The 22,149-nt window shown below is 38.9% G+C and overlaps 1 protein-coding gene across 2 annotated transcripts in view; it reads right to left on the bottom strand.

Annotated features, from left to right (window-relative positions):
* The window catches only part of PIEZO2 (piezo type mechanosensitive ion channel component 2), a 449,399-nt gene that overhangs the window by 194,088 nt on the left and 233,162 nt on the right, over positions 1-22,149 (bottom strand). The window lies entirely within an intron of this gene.

Below are 22,149 nucleotides of genomic sequence, written 5' to 3' on the forward strand. Positions count from 1 at the left end.
GAAATAATGTATATAAAGGTTCTTTGTAAAGTATGAAACACATATTTCCACTCAAGCTTACATTTTGAGAAGAGCAGCATCAACTGACATTTAGATAATTTTCACACTGATATGGCATTTGTTGTTATAACTGAGATTGTGAAACAAATATGATATAGCAGGCAGCAAAGGCCAGAGAGTGAGGTGGAGAGGAGAAAGGTCTTCATCTGGGGGAGGAGGGACCTGTCTGGAAAGGCAATACAGACACCATCTGTGATTTTGGGAGGCGTCCAAGGAAAATGAATATGGGAATAAGAGGCAGTATATTGAGTTGCCAGCATGGCTGGCCAGCACAAATCACCTCAGCTGAAATGTGTTCTGGCTAAGCTCACTCTGCTGTGACTGTAAGACAACAGAGCTTCACAGACACTGGCAGACTTCTCGCACCAGTCAGCCCATGACACAGGCCAGCCATGTCCCTCACTGCAGTGCAAGACGACTATCCCATGTGCTGCTGCAGTCCTGAGCAACTGGGCTCCTAGCACTGTGTGGAAGTGTAGTACCATAGCCTCAGCACTTATTGCTAGTATTAAAAGCCACATGAAGAGTGACTCTTGGAATGTTCTCTCCTTGCCTATATAATAAGGAATAAACTCAGGCAAGAACCAAATGAAATGACTGAGTGATATGAAGAGAGGGTTAGACAGACTTAGGTTAACAAAATGAGTTCAGAGTGGGGAAGATATTGGCAGAGGAGTCAAGGGCCTGTGCTTGTACCGAAACTTTTGAAGGAGATGAGATGACCAGTGGGAAAATTAAGAAAGGAACTTTAAAGGAGGGTTAAGCCTTTGCAAAAATGTTTGTCAGAGATAAGTTTGTTTAGGGACAAGAAGTAAAAGATAGGGCTATACACATGTAAAACACACATACACACACACACACATATTCACATATACTTTACATGATTACACACTGTATTCATTTATCTTATAATATATTATATATATTGATAAAAATATTTTAAAATAATAAATAGCAAGACCCCCATCATCTGGAAATAACATTTTGGTAAATAAAAACTGATTAATAATATCTATCTCTTACTGATGTGCCAAGAGCTTTGCACATATCGTTTAATTCAACCAACCATCATATAAGGTTAGGCATTATTATCCTCCTTTTACATATGAAAAAACTAAGGGTTCAAAGGGCAATCTAATTTCCCAAAGGCCACATAGATAAAGAATAGAATTATACTCCACTCTCCAAATTTATGTTTTCAACCACTATTTCTCATGTATGTACCCCGATAGCCTTCCCTTATAATCTTCCTTCTCTATGTAGACATGAATAATTATAGTTAACAAAACAAAGTTCATACTTTACCTACTGTTTTGAAACCGATTTGTTTGTCTAAGGTGTCAATAACATTTTCATAACTCATTGATGACTTCATACATCATTATACTCACGGGTAGAGAGTATTTGCTTAACTAGTCAAGTACATACATGGAATGTTTCCATTTATTTCTTATTCCTATAATATACATGAAAGTTAAAAATTAAATAAAGAGTCTTCTAATCTAAGATCTTCTAGGAATCAATCCTTAGTCCAATCTAATTTGCATTGCAAAAAATGATCAGGCCTAAAACTATGAAACTACTTTTATAGAAGAAAACACTGGGGAAATGCTTCAAGACATTTGTCTGAGCAAAAATTTTTTGGGTAAGATCTCAAAAGCACAGGCTACAAAAGCAAAAATAGACCAAAGGGATCACATCAAGCTAAAAGGCTTCTGCACAACAAAGGAGATAATCAACAGAGTGAAGAGACAACCTACAGAATGTGATAAAATATCTGCAAACTATTCATCTGAAAAGGGATTAACAGTCAGACTATAGAAAGAACTCAAACAATTCAGTAGCAAAACACCAAATAACCTGATTTAAAAATGGGCAAATGAGCTGAATAGACATTTCTCAAAAGAAGACATACAAATAGCCAACAGGTACATGAAAAAATGCTCAACGTCATTAGTCATCAGAGAAATACAAATGAAAACAGCAATGAGATATCCTCTCACCCTAGATAGACTGACTATTATTGAAAAGATGAAAAATAACAGATGCTGGCAAGGGTAGAGAGAAAGGGGAACCCTCATACACTGGTGGTAGGAATGTAAATTGGTATAGCTACTATAGAAAATGATATGGAGTTTCCTCAGAAAACTAAAAACAGATCTACCATATGATCCAGCAATTTCACTGGTAGATACATATCCAAAGGAAGGGAAATCAGTATATCAAAGAGATATCTGCACTCCCATGTTTATTGCAACACTATTCACAACTGCCAAGACATAATAACCTAAGTGTCTACCAAATGGATAAAGAAAATGTGGCAAATATACAAAATGGAATATTATTTAGCCACAAAAGAAGAATAAAATCCTGTCATTTGCAGCAACATGGAAACATGGATGGAACTTAACATTAAGTTAAGTGAAATAAGCCAGGCACAGAAAGACAAATATTACATGTTCTCACTCATACCATGTCTCCCTGAAAATAAGACCTACCCATAAAGTAAGCCCTAGCAGGATTTCTAAGCATTTGTACAATATAAGCCCCACCCCGAAAATAAGACCTACTGATGGGCGTGGCTACGCAGCGTAGCTGCACAGCTCATGCATTTCGTTGCAGAGAGGTAAAGAAGACGAGCAGCCCTTCTCATCTGCCCCATGAGAGCTCTATTGCTCGGCATGAGAGACTGGTGCCAATGGTTCTAAAGGAAATAGAGTCTCAAGAAATTCAGGATGAAATTCAGGGTTTGGAGAGTTATGATGATGTTCCAGAAGAAGATGACTTAACTATATTTGAATAAATGTAGATTGTTGTACCGTACTTAAAAAAAATAACACATCCCCTGAAAATAAGCCCTAGGGTGTCTTCCTGAGGAAAATAAATATAAGACACTGTTTTATTTTCGGGGAAACATGGTAAGTTTGAGCTAAGTGGTTACCAGTGACTGGGAAGTGGGGGGAGACATGAAGATAAGTTGGTTAAGGGGTATGAAACTACAAATAGATAGAATGAATAAGTTCTAGGGTTCCCAGCACAGTAGGATGACTATAGTTAACAACAGTTATTGCATATTTCAAAATAGCTAGAAGAGAAGATTTTGAATTTTCCCAGCACAAAAAAATGATAAATGTTTGAGGTGATGGATATCCTAAATGCACTGATTTGATCATTATGCATTGTATACAATTATCAAATATCATATGTACCCCATAAATATGTATAATTATTACATAATAATAGAAAAAAATGGTCTGAAAGGGAGACATCCCTGTGAAAGCTTCATTTTTGCAAATGGCTCTAAATTCTTACCCCATAAAAAAAACAAACACCGTTGTTTCAGAAGTTTTAAAAAGTAGAAAATTCCTTTCATTTGGGACAAGAATAAGAAAATTCAATCAAGAGAGCTTCATCCAAACTATAATAATGAAATAATGAATATAATATAATAATGAAATCTGACAATTGATTTTCTCATAAGAAAAATGCAGAAATTTGAAGTATACTTTTAAAATATGTCTAATGTGATATAATAAACTAGAATTAATATTATAATGAGAAAAAAAACGGGGAGACTGGAGGAAAGAGACCAAAGAACAATGGCCAGGCTTGAGTGGCTATTCCTGCATGGGGTAGAATCAGGGGAGCAGGCTGGTACTACCCAGGTGGATTTTTGGCATCAGATTATTATAGCTCTTTCATGGAAAACAAATTGTGGCATTTTATGAAAAGCACCAACCAAGCAGAATTGCAGGGAAAAGAGTTCTTTAAGGGAAGGTAACAAGAGCTCTAGCTGTGGCCTCAGCAGCTTCTTGCACCACAAGAGAGAGAGTTAAGCCAAAGCCTTATACCTTTCCCACCTGTGGATTGCATTAAGCTTCCAATTTGCAAACAGTCACTCTGAAGCAACAGTCTCAGCTTTGTGCTTCTTGGTCCCCAAAGAGACATTTTATAGCATACATATATTAAGGATATGAATGAATGTCATTTGCAAAAGCAATCACTCTACCTGCTGTGATAGAATTCAGCTACTGAATCCAGGATTGGACTGTGATCCCTACTTAGAATGGAATCATTCAGCCATGTAGGTGCTAAACTATTAACTTTTGCTCTTGGCTTGCTGAGTTAACAAAGCAGTGCATTCATAATAACTGCTATTGCAGAAACAATGATGCTTTTGAAAAATATAATGAAGAGTATGTACAACAAGCAAGTCTGACTGACATGCCATTTGGAGACTGTCTTATCAATAAAGTTTCCTTCTTCGTTATTTAGACCAGTGTTTTACTAAAGTACATCCATCAGAATGCTAGTCCTTAGAAATGCTGTGTGTCAAGACAAAAGAAAAAAAACCAGTCATTGGTAGAGTGTTAGAAATTCACAATGCATATTATTATACCAAAAGGCTTGAGAAATTCTGTTGTAAAACAACTAAATTGATTTGACCACAAAATCATTTCCTAAAAATTTCATCTAACACCTATTAACATTACATTCTACAGAGCTAGTGTTCACAGAACAGGTTTTGGGAAATGCTGGGCTGGAGAATGCTCAATGGTCTGTTTTTGACTGAAATGAATGGATAAGTTGGAAACTATATTAACATGTGTAGTTATACACATATATGCTCTCTATATGCTTAGTTGTTAATAAGCCTCTAATAATTTTAGAAATTAGTAACATCTCATTTCATTCCCTTATCCAATCACCCAATTATCCATCCATTCACAGTAGTAAGTCAGTCATTGAAATTACAGAGTTAGAAGAGAATTAGAAATAATCTAGTCCCTTTCCGTATCCTAAATATTGTGGAAACTAACCAGTTTTAAATGATTTGCTCAACACAGGAGCAAAGCCTGGCAGCAGACTCAGACCTGTTATTGTCTTACTTTCTCTTTGGAACCATCTTCTGAGTACAACCAACACTCACTGCACCATGTCCTCACCTCACCTATCTTCTACCTAATGCAACAGGCCTCGTTGCCCACAACTGCACCACAAATGCCCTCTCAGAGGCTATCGGAGCTCTCTCGACCACCAGGCCCAAGTGACCCATTCCAATTCTCATCCCACTCTACCTCTATGCTGCATTTGACAAGCAAGATAAACATCTGTTCTTGAATCCTCTCTCCCTCAGTTTTCTTACAACTCTTTTCTAATTCTTTACCTACTTCTGAATATCCTTGAAAACTCATGTTGCTGGGAAATCTCACTAAGAAATTTTGAGTTGGGTTGTGCCTTCCATACTCCTCTTTTCTACTTCCTCCTTAAAGGTTGATAAATCCACAAGGTTCTGTTGTTCTTCATTTATTTTTCCTCTAACTCTACCTGGTCAACTGGGATGACACATCCATCCCCAAGGCTCCAATTTGTATCTACAGGATGACTCACACATCTACACGCCCAGTGTAACCTGTCCCTTGAGAAACATTAGCAGATATCCACTTTCCTACTAGGTATCTCCACTTCAGTATTCCATAGCTTTTCAAAACTAAACCTTATCTCTATGCCAAAATCGGCTCTTCCTCCTATAGTCCTAACTTTTGAAAAACAGTGCTGTCATCAATCTCGTAACCAATAGAGAGCCTGGAAGCTCCCATTCTCTCACCGAAAAACCAGAGGAGATTCTGCCTTCATATCATTTTTCTTACCTCTACTCCTCCTTATCTCCATAGCCTGAATGGCATCTGGATTTCTGCAGCAGCATTCTGATTATTTTGTTTCAGGTTGTCTTCTCCCAATCAGGCCTCCACATTACTACTAGAGTTTAGTTTTTAAACCCATAAAGCTGATCATGTTAACCCCACAGCCTATAGGAAACATACATATGACATGAGGCCCTCCTCATTCCAGGTCCTGTTTGCCTTATCTCTTGCTTTGATTTTCTTCTACCCCAAATTCCAGTCGTAGTGAATGCATATAATCAGAATACGCCAGAGTTTCCCCCCGAGCTAGTGTGCAGTCTTCTCCCTTGGCCAACAGTGCCCTTCTTCCAGAATGCTTTAAATTCTCTTTGTCTCTCCAGACTCACCTGCCCTCTCCACTGGGAAGCCCTTCCTACCTTTCCCCTCCATACTTATTCCATAATAGAATTGGGCACTTCCTCCTTTAGATGCCTGCCACCCCCACACATGTGCCAGCACAGAATGTCTACCGCTTTACGTTGCTCACTGCTTTACCAATCTGCCCGACAGCAGCCCTGTCTATCTCATCTCTGCGTCCGAGACCAGCATGGCAGGTGGGGCAGTGTGCAGGATCAGGGAGGGCTGGTTGGACGCATGCTAGCGATGGCAATATCCTTGCCTCCCCAAATATTTACTCTTTAACTCCTGTGACAAGAGTTTGTGCAAAGACTACTGAAGAAGTAGATGATACACTTTAAAGATGGGATGAAGTGGGATAATAAATAAATAAAAGAATAGAAATTTATTATAAAAAATTTAAAAAAGAAAAAAAAAGTAGTAGATGAGATGCCTACCACAAAGAGCTATGTAATTTAGTTCAGGGAAGATAAAACACAAAAACTGAGAAGAGAGAACATTACTGTTGCCTGGGAAGGCATGGAAATCTGATAGAGTTCATGAATAAAGTCTCAGTTATTTGCACGTGCAGATTTCATTGTCAAAATTGGAAATTACAAATCATTAAAACACATATTCACTTTTATTAAATAATGTTAGAGAAAACGCTTCAAAACAAGAGACATGAAGTATATCTAATGAACATTAAATGGCTCACTTTGGCAGGATTTTTTTATTCACTTATTCCAAAAAGCTTATTAAACATTTCCTTTGTGCTAGGCACTGTCTCTAAGCATAGAGTATAAATTATAAAGCTATATATTATGGTGCTCAAAAAATTGTAGTGTTCAACAGGGATTTGGGGGGGGGGAGACCCACATCTTAAGGATGTGATGAGCATAGTAGGGGGAAAGGATTACCTTTATCCCTTTTTAGGGAGAGGCAAAGATACACACTGTAACCAAAATGTCTTTAAAAAAATCTGTTATTGGGAGGTGACCAGGTGGAAGGGGGAGAAGGGGAAGGGTACACACTTACATGGTGGGTGCAGGGCGCCCCACTTGGAGACTGGACATGCTTGAAGCTCTGGCATAGTGGGGTGGGGAGGGGGTCAGGGGCAAGATATGTAACTCTAACAATATTTGTACCCACAGAATTTGAGATAAAAAATAATAATAAAAAAGGAAAAAGGAAATTAAAAAATAGCTGTATCAAAGACACAAAGTCAGAAAGATAAGTTAAGGTCAGGCCAAACGAAGCTCAGATTTTTTTGTGAAAAATTCATATAACGACAACTACAGAAGGGTTTGGAACAAAGGAGGAACATGAGCACCAAGGAAGCTGAGGGCGCATGAGGAACAGTGATTTGGTTGCTGGTAGTGCAGGTGGTATTTTCATGGTGAATGGGAGCTGTGGTTAGGACTCTCAGAGGCAGAGGAATAGTTCTAATTGGAGCCACATGGAATTTGTGCCTGGGAGAGAAGTCCCAGCTGAGGGGTTAGATTTGATATTTCTCCTCACACATGTTAGCTAAAGTCAAGAGAGTAAATTAGATGATCCACAGACAGTGCATAGCATAGAGTAAATATATGTGCAAGGCTCTTGAAACTAAAGTATACATTATAGGGCATTTAACAATAAATTAAATTTTATTTCAAGTAAATTTTGCATTTGGAATGAAGCTAACCAGGTTTTGCATAGAAGTCCTGTTTTAATAATTCAATGAGATCAATGTGCACATTTCCTCATTAAATGTTAACCTAAATTGCACTGTTTTCTAGGCATATGACAATGACATTTTCATACATAAAAGCATATATTAACCACCTCAAACATCATGTTCCCTTAAACAGGCAAATATTTCCTTTTCAATCTTATTACAGCCATACTGATCTTATTTGTTCAGACAGTGATTATAGCTCTTGAAAGGGACTCAAGGAAGCTGAAACTTAGGAATAATCTACATATCCATAAAGAGGAGAACAAAAAGATTAAATTATGACCTATACATTAAATAAAATACTGTAAAGCAATAAATGAGTGCAAATGCATGTGTGATCTATGAATATGAATGTATTTCACACACATGATGGTGGGCAAAAAAGAAGTAGAAAACATGCCAACTATATAGATTGTTTAGGAATTCATGCATAAAGGATTACACAAACATGATGAACACCTATTTCAAGTCAGGGGAGAGGGATTCAATCAACTGAATATATTGGTGATACTCAAGTTTTTAAGCTTATTGAAAGCTGGTTGGTGGACACAAAAGTGTATCTTTAATACTTCATACTATTTTTAAAAGTCAGAATAGTCATACTACTTAGAATTTCTTGTGTAAAACATATCTGAAAGATAGTACATCAATTACCTTGACTGGGAAAGATACTGAGCCATTGATATACTATTGGCCATGATTTATTTGGTCTGATTGACTCATTAACCAAATTCGATTACCATTTTCCTGTCAAAGTCCAGAGAAGTCAGACAGGTGGGTATTCATGGGCAAAACACTTTATTTTTCTAAGCTTCAGTTTCTCCCCTTATAAAATGACCTCTCAGGGTCTTTCCAACTGTAAAATTTTATTTTGGCCACAAGTATCAAAAATAAGGAGGCAGTAAAATTTAGATGAGACTAGGAAAGGAGAAAAATGTTATAGTTTCAAGTACTACTGAGAAGCATATAGGTAAGAACACCATCACAGTAATCTTCAGAAGTTCATAAAGAAGAACTCCATTCATGCAACTCTTTTTTTGGGGAAAATCCTTTGGTTAAGAGTTGGTAAAAAGGTCAATTTCAATTGGATTACAACAAAATGATTAATATATCAAATGAGTATTTTTTAAATGAATAAGAACTATTAAAATGTTTTTTAAAGTTCACACAGAGAATCTACTTTTGTTTTTCTGGATTTGTATGATTACTTTAAAGCTAACACACTGATTGGATATTTTCATCCACTTATATCATTGTAAGAGTGGCAAATTTCTATTTGGAACACACACCACTTTATTCTCCTATCAATGTATTGTTGGGTTTTCGCTTGTGTTCTTTATGAAGCAGTGGATCCATTAAGAGTCCTAAAGCCCTGGCACCGATGGAGAGCATTCACAGAAATGACAGTAGGATGCAGGGCCAAGGGGAGCGTCATCACATATTGTCCTCATATAATCTGCTCCGCAGGAGTGCCTTGGGGCTGCCTGGTACTGGCTCTCCCCAACTCTGAGCTCAGGGACGGGTTGTTACTAGCTCAGAATCGACCTCCATGGGAGCGTTACATTGTGGAAATTGGCAAATGCTGCAAATCAGGTCTGTTTCTCCCTAGACTGAGAGCTGGTTATTAAACACACATCTGCTCACCACTGCTGCTATTGAACTACTAAAACAAACAAGTGAACCAAAACCAAAACAAAACTCAGAAACAGTAACAATAAAACTTACAGCCTTGTGACTCTTGGTAAGCTCCTAAAAACTATCCAAAACCTAAGGCTTCATATCCAAAGTCCTCTACCCAATGCCCAGCCCCATGGCACTCTTTCCTGCCACCTTGAACCTCACTCCGTGCTGCCTCTGGACTGGGACTCCTTCAGGACTCCTCACCACCCTAGACAGTGAGTGACAGTTGTTTCAACTTCTGGATCTCCACGACTATAGTTTCTATCACTTTAATTTTCACTGTCCTCTTCTAAACTTATCCCAAACAAAACTAACGTGTGCTTTCCCAAACTTGCTGATAGTAATATTTATGTAAAGGACAATGTCATACATTGTGTCCACTGGTCTCTCATCTTGTCATCCTTTCCATGTACCCGAGAGTTTCCTCTGTGTTTATTTGTGCTGATTTTGTGACCGTGACAAGACTATCACCAAGGGAAGGACCTAGCAGCTTCTCTTTATTCTGAAATCCCAGAAATACTTTCTTATTGCTTATCAGAAATAATGATAAAAGTGCAGAGACCCAAGACTTCCCTCAGTTGCCCTCCACCCAGCTCTAGGGAGCTGTTCTGCCTCTTCCTGCATTTGTCTTTTTGGGGGGGAGGGAGGGCAAGCTTTTTAATCTCATCAACTAGTAATATTTCAAAAACAATGTTTGGGAATTGATAAATTGTTTTTAGTAAGGACATTAAAATATTTAATATATTACCTTCATATTACAAATAAAATGGCATTCAAATATGTAAAATATAGACAGCATATACTATCAGAAAAAGTTCCTTTTATTTTTAATTGGCAAATAAACATTGTATATATTTATGGTATACAACATGATACTTTGATGTATGTATATACTGTGGAATGACTGAATCAAGCTATTCAATACATGCATACCTCAGTTATCATTTATTTGTGGTGAGAATACTTAAAATGTCTCCTAGTAATTTTCAAGTATATGGTACATATACTATGTTATTACTATGTGTTATACATATGTTATTAACTGTGGTCACCATGGTACACAACAGATCTCTGGAACTTATTCCTCCTAACTGAGGCTTTGTACCCTTTGACCATCATCTCCCCATTCCTCTCAACCCTCAGCCTCTGTGACCACCATTCTACTATCTTCTTCTTTGAGTCTGACTGTTTCAGATTCCACACGTAAGTAAGAACATGTGGTATTTGTCTTCCTTTCTTTTTTAAAAAAGTTGTTTTGAATTTAATTAAATTAATTTTTTATTTCAGCATATTATGGGGGTACAAATGTTTAGGTTATGTGTGTTGCCCACCCCTCCTTCCCCACTGGAGTCAGAGCTTCAAGTGTGTCCATCCCCAGATGGTGTGCATCGCACTCATTATGTATGTATATACCCATGGTATTTGTCTTTCTGAACCTGGGTTATTTCACTTAGCAGAATGTGCTCCAATTCCATCCATGTTGGTGCAAACAACATAATTTCTCTCTCTTTTTTTAAATTAAGTCTGAATAGTACTCCATTGGCATTTTCTTTATCCATTCATCCACTAATGGACACAGGTTGATTCCATATCTTGGCTATTCTGAACAGTGCCGAAATGCATTTGTCTTTTTTTTTACTTTTTCTGAGTTTAAAAAGATCAAATCACACACACACAAAGGATATTCCATTCTTCCTCAACCATACCCATTTCTATAGATTATTGTTTGGAATCCCCAAATCCTTTATGCAAACAGGAGAAAACTCCACCGTATCATTCACAAAAACAGAGCCACACCGTGTGGATGAAAGAAAGCATCTCGCCTTCCAAATGCAAAGCGAAGCGCTGCCACACTGTCCGGCTGGTGAGCCGCCAGGCTCAGTGGAGGTAGGGCTACAAGGACAACACAAAAGACAATCAGAAAACTCATCCTTCAACCACACTGGCAATAAACTCAATGCATCATATCACATGTTCCCTCCCCCTTGAATTAGTGCATTGAATAGTGTGAGAAAAATGAACTAAAATTCATCTTTCTAAAAAGAAAATAATTTAAATTAAATTAATTTAAATTAATAATTTAAATTAATTTAAATCATTTAAATTAAATTAAATTAATTATTAAAATAATTTTAATTAAGTCCACACAGTGGGCAGCTGTGACACAGTAGCACATGCATTCTCTTTATAAATACTGGATAAGGAAAAAAGCTAGCAGCTCTGTATGTCACTACTAGAAGATAACAAGGAATAAAGAAAACAGCATGAACTTTGGACTTAAAGACCTCAAACTGAACCCATGCCTGCTAATTTAATTCAACAAATATGTGCTAGCATCTATCACACATGGGCATTTTGCCAGGCTCGAGGTCGACAGTGCTGAGAGCAACACTGTGTATAGCAGGAGAGGTGGATATGGAAGCAAACAAACTCCTGAAGGACAGATGAGAGCTAAATTACACGTGTGTGGAAGGCTTAGCAAAAAAGAGGGAATGATTAACTCTTTTGTCAAAGAGCCGAAAGGGAAAGTTCCCTCGCTTGGTGAAATCTGAGGTGGGTTAGGAAGGATGTTTGAAGCAGCCTGGTGTGTCCAGGGAATTACAAGCAAATTGATTTTGTTGTGATGTAAAGGATGAGAATGAATGGTAGGAGGTAGATGTGAAAGGTACCGAGGTCCAGGTCAGGCTTTCTTTAGAAGAGGTATTGGGTGACATTTATAAGCCACTTCCTTGTTTATGTGAACACAGGGCATGTTTCTCAGGTTCCTAAATTATAAAATGAAGAAAATATTGTATTCTTCATGAGGGTGTGAGAGTAAACTGAGACACTGGCTGTGCTCCTACCTGTCTTGCCAGGAGAATTTTGGGTGAGTGGCAGAAGCTGGATTTGGGTGTGGGCACAACTGTGAGCCGGGTTTTAAATATGATCCAGTGTTTGTTTCTATTCAACTCAAGCACATGAGTTTAAAAGTAGTGAGAAAACAAAATTTCAAGTCCAAAGAATCCAGAAGAAAATTAATCCACGATCTGAAGAAAACCTCAGGCAAGAGAGAATGTGTAAACAGAATAAGCACTTTGGGAGATTGATAAAAAGATCAAATCTCTCTCTCTCTCTCTCTCTCTCTCTCTCTCTCTCTCTCTCTCTCTCTCACACACACACACACACACACACAAAATGTGGCAAATCAAGCCCGTAGGACCTCAGTCCATATACAGTGTGTGCTGACGGTGTGTTGTGCACCTGTGTAAGATGAGTCAAGGCAAGATATCTCCATTTTGTGTGCATTTCGGTCTCCTCTCATCCTCAGGGGATGCATTCCAAGACCTCCAGGGGATGCCTGAAACTGCAGATGTTACCAAACCCTGTGTATACTATTTTTTTTCTATCCGTACATAGCTATGGTGAAGTTTAATTTATGAAGTAGGCACAGCAAGAGATTAACAACAATAACTAATGATAAAACAGAACAATCATAACACTATACCATAATAAAAGTTACATGATTGTGATCTCTCCCAAAATCCCTTTTTAAAAAATTTCATCATATTATGGGGGTACAAATGTTGTTAAGGTTACATATATTGTCCTTGCCACCCCTCCCCCCTCGAGTCAGAGCTTCAAGCCTGTCCATCCCCCAGGTGGTGCGCATCACACTCATTATGCATATATGTACCCATCCCCTCCCCCCACCTGCCCGACACCCGATAAATGTTTCTTTTTTTTTTTTTTTACATTTTGGTTACATTTTATATCTTTGCTTTTCCCTAGGAAGGGTTAGAGGTATGCCCTTCCCCTCCATATCTTATTGTACTGAACTGACGTATTATCAGACCTGATTGATCACAGATAACTGAAATTGCTGGAAGCAAAACTGCAAATAAGGGGAGATTATAGTATTTGCCCAAATAAAAACACTGTCCTACATTAACACCATACAATCTTACCAATCAGGAAATCAACACTGAACCAGCACTGCCATCAAACAGAATCCTGCCACACAATAAGGCCCCACCACCCAACACGGCACTGCCACCCAACACAGCACTGCCGCCCAACACAGCACTGCCACCCAACACGGCTCTGCCACCCAACACGACACTGCCGCCCAACACAGCACTGCCACCCAACACAGCACTGCCACCCAACACAGCTCTGCCACCCAACACGACACTGCCGCCCAACACAGCACTGCCGCCCAACACTACACTACCACCCAACACAGCACTGCCACCCAACACGGCACTGCCACCCAACACGGCACTGCCGCCCAACACGGCTCTGCCACCCAACACAGCTCTGCCGCCCAACACGGCACTTCAATCTAGTGTATAGGCTGCATTCATATTTCACGTAACATGCCACAATGTCTTGTACTCTTCTGTCTGAGTACCCTATCTGTGAGCAGGCGTTACAGCAGCTTCTGTGTTTCATCAGTCTCCTTTGGTGTGGGAAAACCTCTCAGTCTTTCTTTACCTTTCATTCTCTTGACAGTTCTAGCGAGTACAGTCTTTCATTGTGTGGAATAACCTTGAACCTGGCTCAGACACTCTTGCAAAAAAGTGCACAGAGTGGTGCTGCATACTCCCCGTGCTGCACACCAGGAGGCACATGATTGTGAACCAGCCCACCGTGGTCTCTTGGTCTAGGTACTGTGCCTGCATCTCTGCTGAAGTCACCGTTTTTACACTTGTATTTGATTTTATTTTGGGGGGGACATATTCTAAAATTATATCAATATCCTGTTCCTTATCAAATGTCCACCCACCAAACTCAGCAGTCATTAATAACTCTGGCTTGTACCAACTACCATTACAAGGTCTGCCAAATGGTGATTAGCTGTATTCATCATTATGAATTGGTATTCTACTGCAAGTGAGCAGTTCTACTTATTTCCAACTAATTAATAACTTAGTTAACTAACATCAGTATGGATGCATGAATTCTTATTTTATTATATGGGTTGTATTTTACAACTATTATTATCTATTTTGATGCTCAAATAGCCTCTGAGTTGTAAGAGCCCTTCAGTTGGCTTTTGCATGTTGTCCCTGTCATTCATTGAGCACTGTCCTACTTTCTGACACAGTAAGATCTTTAGGCTCATCTTCTACTTTTACTTTCTCTGTTCCCAGACCTTCTAGTCTCTAGGTCCCATTTCTCCAAAAAGCCCTGCTTTCTTTTAGTAGAGCAGGGTGTTCAGAGCTGGGAACTTGAAGTAAACATTGTCACTGGTGTGTCATTGCTTCTGGACCCTAGGCAGAGGCAGGAAACAGATATTTATGTATATTTCCATATACATAAATGTATCTTTATAATTGTTTCCATATACTCCTGCACATATGTATTTTAAAAATCCATGTGTTCATCTTGATACATTCAATTTCAATTTAACACCTTGGGATTCTTTCTAGCCTTTGCCTTATAAACTTTTGCTCTTATAGTTAGAAACCTGGCTTCCATTATCCTTAATATACTTAGTTACTTGCCCAATCAATGATTTGCTTCATGTAACTAATTTCCAAACCGCAGCAGCTACCTCATTCAGCTGTGCATTCTGCAGCCTCTCAACCTTGCCATTCGCAAGGGAATGAAAGCCAAATAAGCCAGTTTCTCATGATGGGTGCACTTTTACCAACATCTCCATGAGACCCCTCTCTCCCCAAAGCACAGCTTCCTCAGTGTCCTGGCATGCTGCCACAGCCAACAATTCTGGGGGCCACTCTGTCCCCCTAATGCACGTACTTTGAGGACACCAATAGTTTAGTAGTTGTTAAAAAAGAGAAGGAAAAAACCTGAAAGGCAAGGAAAGATGGGGAAGAACCTCACTGCTTCTTGGCAACAGGAAGACTGAAAGGGGGAGGAGAACATATGGAGCTTGGCCCAGGTGTGCACAGGTGATTCTGTCACCTGCAGTGTTCTAGGTTCCAAATTCAGCTTTTGGAACAAGTTCTATCCATTCTGTAATTTGTCCATTGAATAAAGTACCATTGAACAAACGTTCAAAGATAAGGAAACCAGCAGCAAATGCATCTGAACCACTGCCTATTTAATACAAGAGTATTTTGATGAGGTTACATTGAGAAATCTTTTGATTTTCATAATGAATTATTTTGAGGCTTTGGGCCAAATATTTGACCCCTTTAAACTATTATATAAACTGTGATTATAATTTCTTTCTTTGCAGATTTGGGAAATTAATCATGAGTGTTTCCACTATGTCTTTGGAAGATGATGGGCAAAGTATTTAGAATGATGATTTACATTTTACAGCAACGTCATAGGTGCTGTGCTATATTATGCTGGTCACATGGGGACTGCTCCCAGAATCCAGGCCCTGCACGGTTCTGATTTAGAAATGGCCAAAGAGATACCTGCGTGTGATGTGGAAGGTACAAGAGGAGCAGACCCATTGTTTCTGGAGACCTCTGCATAGTGGGTGCAGTGACAGATTAAGAGATGTCAGGGAGGTCCCCCTTCCTCATTCTCATCCCTGACAGCAATCCAGGGGACCACAGCAGTCCTGGGCCCTCCCTCAGACGCTTTGCACTTGGCCACCAACCCATAGAAGTGGAAAGAGCTTCCTGAGGACATTTCCATGAGCTCCGGGCCCATCAGGTCCTACCTCAACTGCTGGGTACACCTGACTTCTCAGATTGACTCCACTTTCCTCTTGGACATTCACTCCTCCACCTGCAATGGTGCATGGCCTGATTCCTGGAATAAATTCTTTATCCCATAACAGGGACTTTGCTCCCCTACCAAACCCTGACTGACAAACTCCTATTGTGATTATTTAATTGGCTTGCAAAGCTCTTGTGAATTATTGTAAAATGCGAAGGCAGTAAAATCCTCTTTTCTACACCACAGCCTACACTGTGGAGGTCAGTGATTTCTCCAGTGTAGTGGGGGCCACAGTCTTGGGGTCCCTATTTGCTTGGTCTGAAGTGTGAGGATTATGAAGCTAATCCATAGCACACATTTGTGAGACAGAGCAGTTCTCATTTGTTAATGTGGCTGAGTCTGCAAACCATGAAATGTCAGCATTTGTTATTTTGTAGGGAATGGCTCATAATAACCAGCTAAAACAGGAAAACACTCCGAGTTTGCTTTCTAGCTCACAGTGCCTCTCTCTGGGCACTGCCCTCCAGTTCAGCGTCTTCCCAAATGCAGGTCATGACTAATTACTTTATTATAAAATCAATTTAGTGGGCATTGACATGTATTTTATTTTTTTCTGAAATATAATAGAATAAAATGGAACAAAAAATATCAGAGTGTATTGCATGTGGTAAGAGTAACTTTTTTTTTTTGAAACTTTGAAAACTATGTTACATTGTACTGGATCATGACACAAAGTGTATTTCTTAATGTGATCACAGTACAAAAAGTTTGAAAACTATTTTCTAACAAAATTCTGTTATACCAAACAGGTAGGGCAGTTGTTTAGGGCAGTGGTCCCCAATCTTTTTGGCATCAGCAACTGGTTTCATGGAAAATAATTTTTCCATGAATGGGGCGGGGGGATTAGAGGAGGACATGGGGAGAGCGGAGTTCAGACAGTGATGTGCGCAATGGGGTGCAGCTGTGAATATGATGAAGCCTCCTTGGCCTGCTGCTCACCTCCTGCTGTGCTAACAGGCCAAGGACTGGTACCAGTTCGTGGCCTGGGGTTGGGAACTCATGTGTAGGGCACAGATAAAAGGAATACTTCTTCCAAATCTCTTGGAACCAAATATACTTCAAAATTCACACTTTCCAGATTTCAAAAAAGCACATACTACCTGCATGATATAACACTTGCAGCAGGCCCTAGGGCACTGGCCCTGTGCAAACACAGACAGGATAACTCACACTAACTAGAACACTCTCCCCTCAGTTACCAGGTGAGTTCAGGTCAGATAAGGTTTTGCCACCAAAAAATTAGGCTTGAACTTTATGCAGAACATTTTGATTTTGAGATTGTAGATAAGCAATCTCAAAGTCTGTATTCAAGTCTATTATAACAAACTGGAAGTACTAAGCTATAACAAATCAAAATTATTCCAGAAATAAAATATTAATCAAATGAGTAAAAAAACATTGGATTTTTTAACTGTCAACAGGTACACTCTATGTTAAACAAATCCAAGAAATTTATATAAATTTGTAAAGCACAAATGACAACATTATAGCCATAATGCAAATAAAATTGCCAAAGAACATCTTTAAATATACTTCCCCATGAAAGTTAAAATGTGATTTAGTTTTCAGAAGTGTGTTCAGTAAATATTTAGGGTAATGCAGGATTCACTGGCAGCCACACTTAAGGTACAATGGCCAATTAAGAGACTCCTGGAGTAAGAGGAACAAATATATACATCCTCACAAAGATCTGTATGCAAACATTTATGGCAGCTTTATTCATAATCACCCAAAGCTGAAAACAACCCAGTTATTGACCAACTGACCGATAGACAATTATGGCATATCTATATAATAGAATATTATTAGTAATAAAAAAGAATCATGACACTGGACCCCATAAATATGTATAACTATTATGTGTCAATTATACATAAAAATTAATTTTTAAAAAGGAATCAAGTATGGATACTTGTGATTTCATGGATAAATCTAAAAGCATTCTGCTATGTGAAAGAAGCCAGATGCAAAAGGCCATAGACTCCATGGATCCATTTACACAACAATCTGAGACAAGTAAAGCCCTAGAACAATCAGATCAGTGGTTGCCATGGGTCAGGGGAAGAGGGAGGATGTTGACTACAAGGGGATGATGGAAATTTGGGTGTGATAATGAAAATATTATATATCTTGATTATGATGGCGATTACATGACTGTGTGTGTGTCAAACTTACAGAACTACATACCTAAAGGGTAGAGTTCTAGTGAATGCAAATTATACCTCAATAAATGAGAAGGAGAGACAGAGAAAGGAGAAGGTGAGGGAGAGAGGGAAGCACTGAAGTAATTTACCATGAAATGATAAAGGAATGAATAGGAATAGAGAGGAAAACCAAAATCTGAGAAAATGCAAAAAATATAAATGAAGAAACAACCACCAACAAAAACTAATAAGCACTTGGCACAAATGTAATGTTTTAAACAAGCGACATCTGTAAAGATGTAACTGGTGAAAGTAACACAGAAATTGTACTAAATGGTAGAAATCGTTTTACAACATTTCAAACATTTAAAAAGAAATATAGTCAGTAAAGGTCCTTGAGTACTTCACTGTGGTATTTCAACAGAAGCTGCTTCATTGGCTTCTTTTCCCTGGGGATTTCCCCAACAGAAAATTTATGGCAAGGATAAAATTAACAATGCTGGATTCAGAGGAAACTGTTTCTTTTGCAAATCCCTTTGCTTGAAATTCTTGGAAATCATGTTTTAATAGCTCAAGACCTATTACAAAATCACTGATTTATGGGATTATGGCCAGGTTATTGAGGGACTTCCTCCTAAACAAAGATTTGTCATTTTCATAAATAAAAAAATAAACACTCCTAGAGTGGAGCCATGGCCATTGATCTCTATGAGCACACATATGTACAGCGTATATTTCTATCCTACCTGCAAGATTTAAGCCTCCTGCCCCAGCTGGGCCAGATTTCTCAGCAATGCCCACGCAGGTCACACCCACCCTGTCTTCATTCCTGTCTCTGTTCCTTGCAGACTGTCCCTTTCCCTGTACAAATGCTAACCCCTCTTTAATTCACCAAGATGAATCCAGCTTCCCACAGTAGATCTCTCCCTTCTAGTCCAGACTTAGGGAGTTCTCCACAGGGGATTCCTGATAATTCAAGCAAATATTCTCCATATTGACAGTGAGCTCTTGGGTGAGCAGATGGATGAGCAGTTCAGAATGAGACCATTTCTTATGCTTCTTCCCTACTCTCCTCATGACACTCTTTTTTTTTTTTTATAAATGATAATCATATTTATTCTTAATAAGTTGACATATAGATTATCATTGATCTTTTTCATGGGAAGTTTTTTTTTATTATTATTTCAGGATATTGTGAGCGTACAAACATTTTGGGAGAGGCAAGGATATAAAATGTATCCTCATGACAATCTTGATGCTGGGTATAAGACACTTTTTTAACAAATACCTCTTAATTAAATCGTAAAAGAAACCATCATTTATTATAATTGAATAAATTTGGTGGGGCTGAATGTTCAGGAAAAGCTGTTTATGCTGTAATGAATTTCTCATTTTAGCATGTAGCTTTATCAGCACTTCTATTAAATATTTTAAGTATTCCCTGGTTGCCCACTAAGTGCTGGGCACTGCGACGGCCTTGCATGTTCCTCCTGTTACGCAGAGTTTTAACGCTGGATGTCTGTAGACTCCACACCTCCCTCTCCTCACTGAGAAGAGATTCTGTAATAGCGAAGAGTTCACACCTGCTTCTGCCAGGTAATTCCTCCCCTTGAAGTCTCAGTGGGCTGTTCTTTACCTGGACAGAACACGTGTCCTCCAGGCACTTACATGCCACCAGCTCTGGACTCCTTCTGACTTATTCAGTGGATAAAGTCAAAGGCCATGTGAGGCTGCCTAGTAACCACACCGGGGCCACCACCCAGAACAGAGCACTGGGGGTGATGCCATCTGGGGGTACATGTACAGCAGCAGCAGTGCAGTGTTGGGTTGTTGACTGTGTGGGGCCTCGCTCAGAGGATTAGGGTAAGGACAAACCTCCGTGTCACTCACTGGGAGTGAGCACACTCCCTTTGACCCACAGGTCTTATCCTAACCCTACCCCTAACCTCTAACCCTAACCTTAACCCTATGCCAGCAACAGATGAAGTCAGTGTTGTTGATATTGTTGCTTTCTTTCTTTCCCTAAACGTAGCTCAGGGCAAAGTACAGATAGCTTGGAACCCATGATAGCATTCCTGGGGCATGAGGAGCAAATGCTGACCATTCAGATGAACAGATCCTAGTCACAATGAATGAGTCAAACAGAGACACATTGATATTACTGACCAGCATTTTTCTTCAAGAAGTTGAACACTTGATTTCTGAAAAATTTTGGTGACCATCCAACAATGTGAGGCAAAGCCTGAGCACTGGGTTTCAGATTCCTAAAGACGAGGGTCTCCCTATCCTTACCGCAGTGCAGTCTACATCCATTAGTGTTCTAACACAAAACCACTAGCAAATTCACTGAAAATACTCAGTCCAATATGGAATTCGATTATCTGTGTGGATTTCTAAATAAATATATTTAACTGGTCAGAGCAGAGTGCAGAGAAGTTTTCAAACCCAAACATTTCTCATGATGACCAAGTGAAAACAATTTTCTCTCTGTTTATGGCAAGCAGGTCAATAAACATCTGGGACCAGCCATTTGGAGCTACATCTGAGGCTTCCCTGACTTCCTAACTTAATGTTTATACTTCCTGCGCTATTGACTTGTTAATGGATCAGTGTTTTCCATTTGCTCTCTGAGTGACATCCTCTATGGTTTTTATTGCTCACAAGTTACAAGCTGTTAGTTAACTACTCGGCCATGTGTGCTGTCTGAGGCCACCTGTCTCCATCTCATATCCGAGGTGCAGGTTACTGTTGGTTGGATTCCACTCATTCCCTACTTTGCCAAAAAAGAGTTGCGGGGTGTGGTGTGGAGTGCAGAATTTTGCTTCTCTGGTATGGTCTTCCACATAGTCTCTGTCGAAAAATCTTTCTCAACCTCTTAGGATAAGGCAAGTCACTCCTAATTCACTGCAGCAATTGAATGATGTAGTACTGACCTCTAAATCCTAAGATCTCTGGGTGAAGAAACAAAAATGCTAAACATCACTCTTACTCCTATAGCCACTACTGCAGATATGTTTGCTACTAGAATTATATGCGTGTGTGATTTTTTTTTTAGTTTTTAATGACTTTAAATACATTTTTAATGCACAAGGGTAACTTCTGAAATTATACTGTTAAGGTGAAATGAAAATACAAGCTGCATTACCAACAGATCATAAGTATTTTTCATGACCCTCTGAAATAAGAACAACTGTTTTATATAATACAATAAATTTAAATATTTCTAAACTCTTCCCTAGGCAGTGATTATACAGTAAAATACTTTGTCTTGAAAGACTTTCACTGCTATAGAATGATATTCAGGTAGGCTGATATAAACTCTTAAGTCTTTCTTAGTTATACAGATGAAACATTTTTTACATAAAATTCTAGCTTATAAACTGTCTATAGAATTTGGTGTAACAAATGTTTATTTTATACCTGTTTCACACCAGGGCATTGTGCTGAGCACATGGGGATCAATATAGCACGCCACCCTTGCATGGATGCTACCTGAGAGGTAAAAGTTTTGCCTAGGAAAAACAGACAGAGAGAGAGAGAGAGAGAGAGAGAGAGAGAGAGAGAGAGAGAATTTTAGTAAAAATAATTTATATATATGAAAGCAGGACAGAAAGGTTTCAGACTTCAGAAGTGAGGTGATATAAAAGAGATGTCTGCAAGATGGCAAGATTTTTACAATAAAGCATAAAGCAAAGAATATTTTAGATGGAAACAGGAGCTGGAAAATGTGGGGTGAGTTCAGACTCCATCCATCAGGAGGCTTAAAATGTGTGCAGAAGGAAGTAGGGAGAGACAATCTGACTGGAAATGTGAGTGGGGGAGGTCTTGAATATTAGGCTGGGGA

The sequence above is a fragment of the Microcebus murinus genome, chromosome 17 (assembly GCF_040939455.1).
Source record: "Microcebus murinus isolate Inina chromosome 17, M.murinus_Inina_mat1.0, whole genome shotgun sequence".
Taxonomy (NCBI): Eukaryota; Metazoa; Chordata; class Mammalia; order Primates; family Cheirogaleidae; genus Microcebus; species Microcebus murinus.